The 14,413-nt window shown below is 54.4% G+C and overlaps 1 protein-coding gene across 1 annotated transcript in view; it reads left to right on the forward strand.

The window, feature by feature from the left end:
• The first annotated feature begins 11,139 nt into the window (after positions 1–11,139).
• The window catches only part of CGREF1 (cell growth regulator with EF-hand domain 1), a 79,918-nt gene continuing 76,644 nt past the window's right edge, over positions 11,140–14,413 (forward strand). Inside the window, exon 1 of the mRNA XM_054022116.1 lies at positions 11,140–11,163. The gene's annotated coding sequence lies outside the window, so the exon portion shown is untranslated. The remainder of the gene's footprint in view (positions 11,164–14,413) is intronic.

A 14,413-nucleotide genomic window follows, 5' to 3' on the forward strand; every position in this document is an offset into this window, starting at 1 on the left:
GCCCATTATCAAATATTTGTTCCCCATGTAGGTACTTTTAAACTGTGATTAAGTCACCCCGTAATCTTTGGTTTGTTAAACTGAATAGATTGAGCTCCTTTAGTCTATCACTCTAAGATATGTTTTCTAATCCTTTAATCATTCTCATGGCTCTTCTCTGAACACTCCATAATTATCAACATCCTTGAATTGTGAACATCAGAACAGGACACAATATTCCAGTAACAGTTGCACCGGGCTGAAGATAGAAGTAAAACAACTTCTTTACTCCAACTCAAGAGTCCCTTGATTATGTATCCCAGGATGGCACTAGCCCTTTTGGCCACAGCGTTGCACTGGGAACCCATATTCAGCTGATTATCCACCACAACTCACAGATCTCTTTCAGAGTCACTGCTTCCCAGGATAGAGTCCTCCATTATGACCTACATTCTTTGTTCCTAGATGTATACATTTACCCATATTAAAACATATTGTTTGCTTGCACCCAGTTTACTAAGTGATCCAGATCATGCTGTATCAGTGACCTGTCCTCTCGCCGTTTACCTCTCCCCCAATTTTTGTGTTGTGTGCAAACTTTATCCGTGATGGTTTTGTTTTCTTCCGTTGATAAAAAGGTTAACTAGCATAAGGCCAAGAACTGACCCCACTAGAAACAATCCTGCTTATTTTGATTCCCTGTTGACAGTTACATTTTGAGACCTATCAGCCAGTTTTTAATCCATTTAACGTGTGCCATATTAATTTTATATCATTCTAGTTTTTTAATAAAATGTTGAGCAGTATCAAGTCAATTTAAGCATATGTCTTAGAAGTCTACTTTGAACCCTTGCTTAATTCTACCAAAACAAGCTACATTGATTGAGTCAGACTAATACCACTTTTCTGGCATAGGCAAGGGCTATGGGACTTGAAAAGGTCACATTGAGTCAGCTCTCCTGAGCCCCAATCCAGTGCCTTAACCACAAAGTCATCTTTGCTCTCTGATTGACATTAAGGGAGTTAACTGAGGGTATGTCTACACTACGAAATTAGGTCAATTTTATAAAAGTCGATTTTGAAATTGATTTTATACAGATGATAATCCCAGGTCTGCAGTAGCTCTTGTCACTTCTGCAGTCCAGCTCCACAGAGATCAGTGACTGCTGAACCCATGTAGCAACAGGTCTATGCCCCCAGCATCCGGCCATCTCATGGCCCACTTGTACATGCTTTTCATCGTTTTAATTAAAAAACGCAAAAACAAAATGTTAATCACCCTGCAAAGGGAATTATCAAAATTCTGCAACTACATGTTCTGAATGCTGCCAATCACCACGCTAAACAGGGGTATTCAACACTGAAAACTCAGTTATATTTTTACTGTTAGACTCTATCCTCTATTTTTATGTGGTCCTATTACAATGTAATGCCACAGGAAGCATCAAACGATTAAACGCCTCTGACATGTTGAGCTAGTCTACAGGGAGTGAAGCAAACATTGACCTTTTCCTAGAGAGCATAGCTTGCAAAGTTGCTACTACTGTCTTTTGAAATTTACATCCTTTGGGACAATATTAAAAGACCCCTAGTCATTGCCAAATTGCGCAAATAGAGTAAAAAATGATACTGATTTGGTTTCCTATAGACTGGCTCCATGTTGCAGGGAGATCCTTGAATAATGTAATGCCTCCAACTGGCTAAACCATCATGTAAGAGCTGGAGTCAATTATCCGGGCTACATGTCTTGGAAACTAACAAAATCAGAAATGAGATTTTCAGTATTTGTGTGCTGAGTGCCCTTGTTAGTCTGGCAATTGAGACATTCAGTGAATACAAGCTAAAGGGGCCAGAATTTTGACAATTCTTTTAACAGCAAAAGCACATTTCAGATCACCAAATTCTGAGAAGGATTTGTCTGTCTGGAGCCTTTGACACCCGTTAACTCCCAACAATACTAAAAAAAGCCAGAGTTCTCCGAAAGTTAAGTGCCAAGAAACAAAAATAGAGGGCTTTGTGAGTTTGTTTTGTTTGCTTAAGGACCTTGAACCTTCTGAACACTGCTAAAACTGTTAAATATCTTTGTCTTGAAACCATACGGAATCGGAGTATTCCCTCTTTTGCAGCACATTCTTTCAATGCATATTTCCAGTATGAAGCCTGATTAACTTTTAACTGAAACCAATCATCTGATTAATAGCAGGAAAGATAGGAAATGAACATAACATGGAGCTGAATTTAACAGTGTGATCATAAGATTTTCTGACAAATCTATGACAGCAAGGAATACTCCCAGTTTTACACACAGGAATGTCCTGAATCTCATATGTCGTTCATTCCTGGCAAAGTCTGTCCTTTGTCTACATATACTTCATATTCCCCCCCCCCCCCCCCCAAATACAACAGCAGTCAGTTACATAAGTGCTGGTCTAATTTGTGCCAGATTTAACTACTGTCTACAATAACTTTTAATGAAGCATTTCATCTTCCTATCTGAACAGGGGCTAGATGAGCAACTTAATCATACTACAATTCCATCTGAAGTGTCACAATACACAAACTATTTTAAAGTAATGCAAGACCAAATTTGCCCATGCAGATCTTTCTTTAGTTTAATAAAATGTCTTGACTCAGAGGAACTTTCATACCAGGGCAAATGTGAAAGCGAGAACATTTTCTACACAAGCAAGCAATCCTTTTACAGTCCTTGGCCTGAAACTTGCTAAATCCCCAGTTTCTACCGTTTTAAATGATCTGGGCTCCATCCTTGAAAGTCACTGGGAGTTTTGGGTGCCCAAGGACTGCAGCATCACCCCTTTTAACTATTATAAACTCTTTCTGCTTTTCAGCCTCGCTCCTCTTTCTGCTTAATTCTGCAGTGAAGTCATCATGAAATTCAGAGTCTGTTGCTGTAGAAGCAATCGTGATGTCACAAATTCAGCACTGCACTGTAGAAATATGGAGAAGATAGGCTAGGACAGAAACAACGTGAACTGAAACTCAAATTAGCCAAAAAGAGCATGGTTTGAAAATATTTTTGTCATGTTGTTAATGGTTATTTAAAAGTGCAGCCCATTGTGAAATTTCTGCCTAACGGGTTAAATTCTTTGCCATCCCACAGCGGAGTAATAGTCGGCTTGGGCACAAAGTGTTTCTCGGGGGCTGCGGGAAGAAATCCAAGCCCACTATGATAATCCCGAGTCTGCTGTAGCTCTTGTCACTTCTGCAGTCCAGCTCCACAGAGATCAGTGACTGCTGAACCCATGTAGCAACAGGTCTGTGCCCCCAGCATCTGGCCATCCCATGGCCCAATCATTTTTCATCCTCCTAAATACCATTGCATGGGGAGATCTAGGGAAAATCCCTTCCAGTGCTGGGGTCCATGACCGTGTGTGGGCTACCCAAATCCTGCTATTCCTGCACCACAGAACCAGGTCCGTTCCACTGGGCCTGTGGTGTTTTGAAGAGGAAGAGGCAACTGCTGCTGTTAACTGAAGGTTGTATCATTGGTGGGTGTGTGGATCGATATCGTCTGGAGCAAGCAGACTGAAGCAAATTTGCTCAGGTGCACCCGTCCCGTGTTGCTCAATGATTTGAAGTTTGTCTACATTTTCACTCCCAGTTTTACACACAGGAATGTCCTGAATCTCATATGTCGTTCATTCCTGGCAAAGTCTGTCCTTTGTCCACATATACTTCATTCCCCCCCTCCCCCCAATAGAACAGCAGTCCTTTCCCAGGGGCATTTCCCCTTTTTCATTACCCATCTCTCTATTAAATGCCAACCACAAACTATACGGAACATGTCTCAGAATCATCCGGCAAATGCTGAGATGTTCTGGGCTGACTTTATGCTCTAACATTCCATTCAAGTGATGGGCCCCGCTGCAGGGACCTGTGGTCAAACCGCCCATGAATTCCAGACGCAGCAAAAGCTCCTTTAGCGGTACCCTGCTTTCAGGGAACACACCACGTGCCGCTACCTCATAGCCTCTCCCCCAGCAGTTCCACATCACAGAAGGGGAAAACTGGTATATTTTGACATGGTCATTGTCATCTTACCCATAAAAGCCCCAGCGGTGTGGGCAGAGGAGCACAGGGCCGGCCTTAGGGAAAATGGCAGTCTGGGCGAACTTGTATTTGGGGCCCTTGGCCCCCATGGGTGTGGTACACCCCCCATTTCCCCTGAACCCCCTCCTGCGCCCACATGAGGAAACTGACCTGGATGCACGGAGCGCACGGTGTTGCTCCTCGCTCCCCCCTCACAGCCCCTGGGGGAGGACGTAGGAATGTTGGAGGGGTGAGCAGTATCTGTATGTCATTGCTGCTAACCCCGCCCCTATGTTCCTCCACCGGGAGGGAGCAGGGAGAAATCTGGGCGCCTCCCACCTGGCGCTCCCCTGCCAGCCGGGAGCAGTTTCTAACTACGCCGGCAGTGCACACCTCTGCACTGCCGCATGACGCTTCCTGGTGCTCTGGGCAGTTGCCCGGAGGCCCACCCGTAAGGCCGGCCCTGGAAGAGCAAACTGTGCCACAGAGCACACCTGTCCCTCCCACCCCCTCCCACACTACAGAAGAACTGGCACAAGGAAAGGCGAGGAGATGTGCTCTGTGGGTGAGATCCTCAGCTGGTGTGAATCAGCAAGTTTAGGCACCTGGTTTAGGGCAACAAGATCAGGAGTAGGGGGAGCTCGGAAGGCCTTCGAGCCAGGGGGTTTCTGAGGCCCGGGGTGGTGTATTTCATAGGGCCCACGCGTAATAGGGAAGGCTGAGACAAGGAAGTGGTTTGGGGATTGGGCTGGGGAGAGGGACTATCCGTATAATAATCAGGCTTTCAAGCAATGGCTCCCACCAGCTGAATGTGGAGAGGAGAACTGCTCCTCATCCTTCCCTTCCCCAACGCATGAGTGATCAGCTAATCCACATCGCTCACATTTCAGATAGGGAGTACTGAATAATTCCAGCAGACGAAGAATGAACTGCAAATGAAAAAAAACTGTGGGCACAATTTGCTAATAGCTAAATGTCTAGCCACCTGCCCTGTGTGGCCAATCTAACAGCTCGACATTTAGGGGGATGTTTTCAAAGGCATAAAGGGGAGCAGTGAGACACCCAACTCATTGGGAGTTGTTGCTCTTGGCACTGAAGAGTAGCCCCTTAATTTCTAGCACTTGCATTCTCCATTAATTACATCCCTAACACCGAAGGCAGTTTCTAAAACAAGTCCCATCTCTTGGGGAAGGGGCTCTTGAAAAACATTTGCCAGCAGGTCCTTTGCTAATTTGGGGTTTGTTTGGATGGAGGTCCGCAGACGAGCAACAGAACATTCACAGGTTTTTCCATGTCACTGAGAAAAGTTTGTCTCTTATTCAGTGATTTTATTCTTCTTGCATGACTTTAAATAACAGCTACCACTGATCAGTCTCATTGTTAACCTCTTATCCCAGTCGAATATTTGAAGTACTCTCGGAAACTGATATCAGACAGTCAGTTTGTGCAGCCCATCTGGTCACTGTGGAAAGAGCTTGATTCACTAGGTCCTGTAGTCCTTACCATGATTGGGGAAAGACTGGAGTAAGTTCACTTCCAAAGGAGATCTCCGTATTTTAAAGACTGAAGATATTGATGGGAGGCCACACAAAGAGTTCACACATAGCTCAGAAAATACTCAAGTTGTGTGCCTTTTTTTCCTATTTAAATTTTTAATTAAAAGAGACATAGTGCAGCAGAGAGATACACCTGGAATATCATTAACGATAGATCGTCTTTTCTTTATCATAAAATATGGCGGTAACACGTCTCCCTCCGTCGCCCCGATAGTCGGACCTCGTAGTCCACTGGCCCAGCTCGCTGGACTACCTCGAAGGGGCCCTGCCATTTGGCCAGAAGTTTCGACTCAGCTGAGGGCAGCAAGAGCAAGACCCGGTCTCCTGGGCCGAAACTCCGCCCCCTAGTCCCGTGGTTACAGAGGCGTTCTTGGCTCGCTTGGCCTGTATCAAGTTCTCCCGGGCAAAGGCCCTTAGTGTTTGGAGCCACTTTCGGATGTGTAACGCGTACTGGGTGGTCCCAAGAACTCACGTCTCCTGGGCTTCCCACTCCTCCTTCAGGAGGTCCAAGATCCCCCTGGGCTGCCTTCCGTACAAGACTTGTTCAAAGGGCGAGAACCCTGTCGAGACCTGGGGTACCCCCCTTATGGCGAACAACAGTGCTGGCAACAGTGTATCCCAATGTGTAGGGTCCTCTTCCACGAACTTCCGTAGCATGGATTTCAAGGTGCCATTGAAACGTTCCACCAGGCCATCTGTCTGCGGATGGTAAACAGACGTCCAGAGCGTTTGTATGTGGAGGAGGTGACACAGTTCGGCTATCAGTTTGGAGGACACATTCATGCCCTGGTCTGTCAGGATTTCCGCAGGTATCCCGACTCTAGCAAAAATCTTAACTAGTTCATTAGCAATTGCAGGCGCTGTTGCCGTTTTTAGGGGAACGGCTTCCGGGTAACCTATCGTGTAGTCCATGATCACTAGGATGAAGCGATTCCCCGTCTTGCTTCTTTCAAGGGGGCCGACGAGGTCCATCCCAATCCATTCGAAGGGTATGCCGACGACCAGCATGGGTACCAGGGGTGCCCGGACTATCCCCTTCGGTCCTGCCAGCTGGCATTCCGGGCAAGACGCACAATAGTCCCGAACCTCTTGGTGTATGCCCGGCCAGAAGAACCGGCGAGCCACCCTCTGGAGGGTCTTCTCCCGCCCCAGGTGTCCTGCCCAGGGGTTTGCATGGGCTAGTTGTAGGAGGCCTTGCTGCAGCCTCCTGGGAATCAAGAGCTGGCGGAACGTCTCTTGGGTCTAGAGTTCTTGGGCGATCCAATAGAGACGATCCCGCCATATCTCAAAGCGGGGACCCTGTGGGGCTCACGGAGGCGGGTCTCCATTGGAGTCCGGGCTGGTGGCTTGTTCCCAGGCTCTACTTAGGGTTCAGTCTTCCCTCTTCTCCTGAACACAGTCCACGTCTCGCTCCAGTTCCGCCTGGGCCTCTCCCACCGAACGGGGCCTGGCTGCGGGAGGAGTTGCGGGTATCTCCTCCGGTGCCGAGGTCCCTTCTCCGGGGTCGATCCTCATCGTGCGCCCGAGCAGCCCCGCTCCCGGAGGCCTCAGCCTGCCCGTTCGTGGGTCGGGCAGTTGGTACTTCTGGAGAACCTCCCCGAAGCCTGGCCAGTCTCGCCCCAGTACCACCGGGTAGGCTAACCTGGGGGCCACGCCCACCCGGAGGCTCCCCTCGCGGCGGCAGACTTCTATCTTCACCAAGGCCGTGGGGTAAGGGTGGATGTCCCCATGTACACATTGTAAATGGATCGAGGGGCCCGAGTTTGAGGTTGGGGACCAGCCCCTCCCATATGAGGGTCTGGCTGCACCCCGAGTCATGAGGGCATTTGTGCGGATCCCCTCGACCCGGACGGGGACCACGAGCTTTCCCAGTCCTCTCTTCCGGGCCCTTCTTCCGGCAACCCAGGCTTGTCCATAATTGCAGTCCATAAATGGGCAATCCCGCCGAAAATGTCCCTCTTGTCCGCACTCCCAGCACCCCTCTCGGGCCGCGGGCTGGCCGGCTTCCGGTGCTCCGGCCGGCGGAATGGAACCACGGGCTGGCCGGCTCCCGGCGCTCCAGCCGAACAGAACGGGGATGCGGGCTGGCCGGCTCCCGGTGCTCCAGCCGAACGGAACGGGGCTGCGGGCTGGCGGGCTCCCGGTGCTCTGGCCAGCGGAACGGGGCCGCAGGCTGGCCATTAAGCTGGCCATTATCTGCTGGCAAAGTATGGACCTTGAGTCCAGCTATGACGCCAGCGGAGGCAGCTCTGAAAGCCCCACACCCCCGTCCTGCCCGCCTGGCACTGCCCCAGCCGGGGGGCGAACTCCCCTTGCCCTGAGCGCCTCCGCAGGCACCTCAGAATCACTCCAGCTGGGTTCTTGCCCGCTCTCGGCAATGCCGCGGGCTGGCCGGCTCCCGGCGCTCCGGCCGACGGAACACAGCCGCGGGCTGACCGGCTCCCAGTGCTCCGGCTGGCGGAATGGGGTCATGGGCTGCTCGGCTCCCGGCGCTCCTGCCGGCCGGCGGAACGGGGCCGCGGGCTGGTCGGCTCCTGGTGTTCCGGAGCTCTGGGCCTGCTCCGAGCTATGGGGGGCTGCAGGTCAGGAGTGAGGGGCATGGACATGGCTGTGTGGGGAGCCCAGGGCTGGGATAGCAGGGGGGCTGCAGGTCAGGAGTGAGGGGCACCAGCATCCCGGCTGGAAACAGCCCGTAGGCCAGGCAGGCTGCAGGGCAGGGAGCCCATCGGGACTGTGCAAGTAGGCGCTGGAGATTAAAAGAAGCCCACTGACGACTCCCAGTTAGTTTTGCTGGGAGCGCTGCTGTTTGCTAGACAGAGGCAGCAGCCGCCCTGCATAATGCCAGATGAGCTCATCTGGGCTGAACAATGAGGCGCCCGTGCGGCTGGAAGGGCAGGTGCGATTTGCCTGCACAGCCCTCCCCAGGTGGGGAAACCTCCAGCCTCCCCAGGGCTGGTTCAGCTTTTAAAAGCTCGATGCATTTCTTGGCCCTCCAGCTGCTGCCCAGTTCTCCTCTCTCTCACCTGCCCCTCCCCCATCTGAAATAAATATTTAAAGACATCACAAGGAAAGAACGTTTCCTGCCTCCATCAATAAAGCAGACTCCCCTCCGCCCCAGCTTTCCAGCACTGACAGCACCCCCGTCCCCTGGCTGCTTCCTCACGTCTCACTGCTTTCGTGCCTGCTGTTCCCATCTAGCAAGGCAGGGGAAGCCTCTTTGGAACGCTCCGTCTCTGGGACGTCCCACCTGGGAACCCCCGGGCCAGGCCCCAGCAATCCCGTCCCACCCCAGCTGGCTCTCAGGTGGGGCTGCCCCCAAAGGTGACATCCTCGGGGCATGTTCTGGAACTGGGAGTGACCCTAACTAGCCCCAGTCGGGGCTAATGGAGTTCCCCCCCCAAAGGTGGGTGGGGTGCGTGGACAGGGAGGCAGCTATTTGCAGCCAGATGGGAAGTGGGATCAGAGACCCGCCTGTGCTCTGGGTACAGCCCGCGAGCCTTGAACGCAGCGGGCCTGATCCTGATCCCACGTACACTGACTTTACCCCACGCAAACTCACTTCAGTGGGGCTACTCCTCATTTACACCAGCTGGAGATCAGAATCAGGCCCAATGCACCTATTGTGGGGTTGAGAAGGAAAGAAAGACAGAGAGAGAAACCCCCATGCAATCCAGTTATGGCTAGACAGATTAGTAGGAAAGAAAAAGTCAAATATACAGAATCCAGCCCCAGAGTAAACACTGGCCCCCACTTTTGGAAGGAAAGAACCAACCAGTGCATTTAGATTTGGACTCACTGCACTTTCTCCCTGCCGGGTGGATGCACCCACCAGCGGGGCACAGGCAGCCCTGCTCCAAGCACAGATGAGCTCTGGGATGATGAGGAAGAGGAAGGAGCTGGCGCCCAGCTGTTGGGGTGGAGCTGGGCGTCTCTCTTGGAGTGGTCCAGTGGCTCCCACTCCTGGATGCTGCTACAGGCACCGGAGCCTGCACCTCGCCAAGCAGCAAAGCAAAGTGGGCCCTCCCAAGGGGTGAGAGCGAGCCAGCACGTGGGAGTCAGACAGGACAGACAGACAAAGAGGGAGCCGGCAGCTGGACACACCCAGTGACGGGGAGCCACTCTGCATGGGGGGATCGCGGCGCTTTCAGCCCCTGCCCGGGCTTTTAGGAGACACGGAATAGAAAGACGGTAAACGGCGCCAATGGGTTTTGTAAAACCCCCTCGCGCCACTTCCTCCCGCTGGGATTGTCCTGCTAACCCAATGCCAGGCACAACCCACCTGGGATCCCAGGGTTCAAACCCACCAAAGCAACAGACCCCCCCGCTGGTCTCCCTCCCTGAGCTCCTCACTGCTTCGCTCCCACTGCCTTCCTTTGCTACTTACCCCCAACGCCCAGCGCCTGGGCTGTCGCGCCCAGTGCTACTCACTTAATGCTGTTAAATGCTTCACCAGGAAGCCCAACATGCCAGGATCTCGCTATGACATCACCCCCAAACCAGCTGATCTGCCGAGCCAATGGCCTTTCCTGATTGGGCAGCCTCTTGTCCGGGAAGCAGGGATTGGCTGAGTAACTCCTGGCAGGCCAGGTACCCAAAGGAGGATGTCACACAAAGAAGCTAGTTTCAACTCGGGCTCTAGGGTGAAAGGGGCTGGGGGAAAGCAAAGCTGGCTGGAGAGATCCGGGGCAGCTTTGGAGAATCTGGCCCTGCCCCCTATTAATGGACATTAGAGCGGTGCCCAAACGCACCAGCCAGGATCATGCTCTGTGACGGGTGTCCACACCACACAGGACTGGAAGGGGGTAAGGTGCCCAGCCAGGCCTATTAACGCCATAGGCTACACCTGGAGGAAGAGCCAGGGAGCAGAGAATTGATGGCAAGCAGGTTCAGCTGGGCAGGAATAGGCCAGGCCTATGAAGCCAGAAAGCTGGCAACAGCCAGGGCTGCTGCTGGGAAGAGGGGGACGTGTTTGGAGGCTGCAGAGATGCATAGGCTGCAGTCACTCCCTGGGAGGAGGAAGGAGTATTTGGAGCTTGTACTCCCAGAGGAAGGGGGGTGGAGGAGAACCAGGAGTGGTAGGAAACAGTCCAGGGAAGGAGCCGTGAGGACTAAGAGAGGAAAGTCAAGAACTGCTGGGCTGAGGATAGGGTGACCAGACATCCCGATATTATCGGGACAGTCCTGATTTTAGGGGACTTGTCCCGCGTCCCGACCTTACATTGGTCGGGACGTCTGGTCACCCTATATGAGGGAGACTGCGGCAAGCCGGCGCCACCGGCGCCACCCACCTTCCCTCCTGGGGCAGCGCGCAGCTGAGCTCCCCGCATGGGGGCGCCAGCCCATGGGGCCCCCTGCCTGGCCGGCCTGTAGGAGCCTGCAGAGCACAGCCCTGACCCTGCCCCGGCCCACAGAGCGGCAGCGAGGAGGTCTTGCTCCCGTGCATGCTGCAGCAGGGTGGGGCTTGTAGACTAGGGCAGGGAGCCCGCCCCAGCCTCCCTCCCCTCGACCCGACCCTAGGAAGGGGCCAGAGGGACTGGGAGGGACCTGCCTGCTGGATGCTTCCTGGGAGCCGCTCCAGGTAAGCACTGCTGGGCTCACCTGGCCCCCTGGGAGGTCCCTCTGGGGGGGCTCCCCTCAGCCCCCACCCTGACCCTGTTCCCTCAGCCTCCCCCACAGTCCCCCTTGTGCCCCCCACCCTCAATCCACTGCCCTCAGCCCCCCTGACCCTGTTCCCTCTGCCTCCCCTGCAGTCCCTCCCCTCCCCCCGATCATCTCACCCGACCCACTGCCTTCAGCCCCCACCCTGACCCTGTTCCCTCAGCCTCCCACACAGTCCTGCCTGTGCCCCCCACCCTCAATCCACTGCCCTCAGCCCCCACCCCGACCCTGTTCCCTCTGCCTCCCCTGCAGTCTCCCCTGTGCCCCCCACCCTCAATCCACTGCCCTCAGCCCCCACCCCGACCCTGTTCCCTCTGCCTCCCCTGCAGTCACCCCTGTGCCCCCCACCCTCAATCCACTGCCCTCAGCCCCCACCCTGACCCTGTTCCCTCAGCCTCCCCCACAGTCCCCCCTGTGCCCCCCACCCTCAATCCACTGCCCTCAGCCCCCACCCCGACCCTGTTCCCTCTGCCTCCCCCACAGTCCCTCCCCTCCCCTCCCCTCCCCCCATTATCTCACCCTGCATGGATGTGGAAATCTGTCCTGGATTCCAGGCTGTCGTTAGCCCCTGGGGCAAAAGATCAGCAGAGGCTTCCAAAGGGAAGTTTGCAGCCTTTGCTCAGACCCAAACATTTTCACTTAAATAACTAAATAAATAAATACCCAAACCCATCCTGGCACCCATCTGCTCTTTCCAGATTTGCTGTTATCCCTGTTGAGGCCAAAGTGGTTTGAAAAATTAAAAATCCTTGACACCATTGTGTTGCTTCCCCCTGTGTTGCTCGTTAATCTGATGGACCTGCCGATAAGGAATGAAAATGAATGCCCTGGGAGCAATGTGTCAAGCAGACAGTTTGTGAAGTAGGAATGTGAATGCTGAAGCCCTCACAAAATGCAGAGGCTTTTCTTAACCTGAGAACTGAAAAAGAGCCAGATCCCCTGCATGGGTTTGAAAGTGACAAGAGCCTAGCGACTGACCAGAGCAGCATCCGGTTTGACGTGTCGAGGAGGGTCTGTGTCATGAAGTCTGCATTTCCACTGAGGACTCTTCCATCGCCAGGGGAGCGCTGGCGCAGGTCTGCCGCCCGGCACAGCAATGCTGAAAGGTGCCAGTGTAGACCCGACCCACTGCCCTCAGCCTGCGCCCTGACCCTGTTCCTCAGCCTCCCCCGCAGTCCCCCCTGTACCTCCCACCCCAAACCCACTGCCCTCAGCCCCCGCCCTGACCCTGTTCCCTCAGCCTCCTCTGCAGTCCCCCCTGTATCTCCCACCCCAAACCCACTGCCCTCAGCCCCCGCCCTGACCCTGTTCCCTCAGCCTCCCCCGCAGTCTCCCCTGTACCTCCCACCCCAAACCCACTGCCCTCAGCCCCCACCCCGACCCTGTTCCCTCTGCCTCCCCTGCAGTCACCCCTGTGCCCCCCACCCTCAATCCACTGCCCTCAGCCCCCACCCTGACCCTGTTCCCTCAGCCTCCCCCACAGTCCCCCCTGTGCCCCCCACCCTCAATCCACTGCCCTCAGCCCCCACCCCGACCTTGTTCCCTCTGCCTCCCCCACAGTCCCTCCCCTCCCCTCCCCCCATTATCTCACCCTGCATGGATGTGGAAATCTGTCCTGGATTCCAGGCTGTCGTTAGCCCCTGGGGCAAAAGATCAGCAGAGGCTTCCAAAGGGAAGTTTGCAGCCTTTGCTCAGACCCAAACATTTTCACTTAAATAACTAAATAAATAAATACCCAAACCCATCCTGGCACCCATCTGCTCTTTCCAGATTTGCTGTTATCCCTGTTGAGGCCAAAGTGGTTTGAAAAATTAAAAATCCTTGACACCATTGTGTTGCTTCCCCCTGTGTTGCTCGTTAATCTGATGGACCTGCCGATAATGAATGAATATAATAATGGAGATATCCCATCTCCTAGAACTGGAAGGGACCTTGAAAGGTCATCAAGTCCAGCCCCCTGCCTTCACTAGCAGGACCAAGTACTGATTTTGCCCCAGATTCCCAAGTGGCCCCCTCAAGGATTGAACTCACAACCCTGGGTTTAGCAGGCCAAAGCTCAAACCACTGAGCTATCCCTCCCCCCCGAAAATGAATGCCCTGGGAGCAATGTGTCAAGCAGACAGTTGGTGAAGTAGGAATGTGAATGCTGAAGCCCTCACAAAATGCAGAGGCTTTTCTTAACCTGAGAACTGAAAAAGAGCCAGATCCCCTGCATGGGTTTGAAAGTGACAAGAGCCTAGCGACTGACCAGAGCAGCATCAGGTTTGACGTGTCGAGGAGGGTCTGTGTCATGAAGTCTGCATTTCCACTGAGGACTCTTCCATCGCCAGGGGAGCGCTGGCGCAGGTCTGCCGCCCGGCACAGCAATGCTGAGAGGTGCCAGTGTAGACCCAACCCACTGCCCTCAGCCTGCGCCCTGACCCTGTTCCCTCAGCCTCCCCCGCAGTCCCCCCTGTACCTCCCACCCCGAACCCACTGTCCTCAGCCCCCGCCCTGACCCTGTTCCCTCAGCCTCCTCTGCAGTCCCCCCTGTATCTCCCACCCCAAACCCACTGCCCTCAGCCCCCGCCCTGACCCTGTTCCCTCAGCCTCCCCCGCAGTCTCCCCTGTACCTCCCACCCCAAACCCACTGCCCTCAGCCCCCACCCCGACCCTGTTCCCTCAGCCTCCCCTACAGTGCCCCCTGTACCTCCCACCCCAAACCCACTGCCCTCAGCCCCCGCCCTGACCCTGTTCCCTCAGCCTCCCCCGCAGTCCCCCCTGTACCTCCCACCCCAAACCCACTGCCCTCAGCCCCCGCCCTGACCCTGTTCCCTCAGCCTCCTCTGCAGTCCCCCCTGTATCTCCCACCCCAAACCCACTGCCCTCAGCCCCCGCCCTGACCCTGTTCCCTCAGCCTCCTCTGCAGTCCCCCCTGTATCTCCCACCCCAAACCCACTGCCCTCAGCCCCCACCCTGACCCTGTTCCCTCAGCCTGCCCCGCAGTCCCCCCTGTACCTCCCACCCCAAACCCACTGCCCTCAGCCCCCACCCTGACCCTGTTCCCTCAGCCTCCCCCGCAGTCCCCCTGTACCTCCCACCCCAAACCCACTGCCCTCAGTCCCTGCCCTGACCCTGTTCCCTCAGCCTCCCCCGCAGTCCCCCTGTACCTCCCACCCCAAACCCACTGC

This window comes from Malaclemys terrapin, chromosome 3 (genome assembly GCF_027887155.1).
Source record: "Malaclemys terrapin pileata isolate rMalTer1 chromosome 3, rMalTer1.hap1, whole genome shotgun sequence".
NCBI classification, from domain to species: Eukaryota; Metazoa; Chordata; order Testudines; family Emydidae; genus Malaclemys; species Malaclemys terrapin.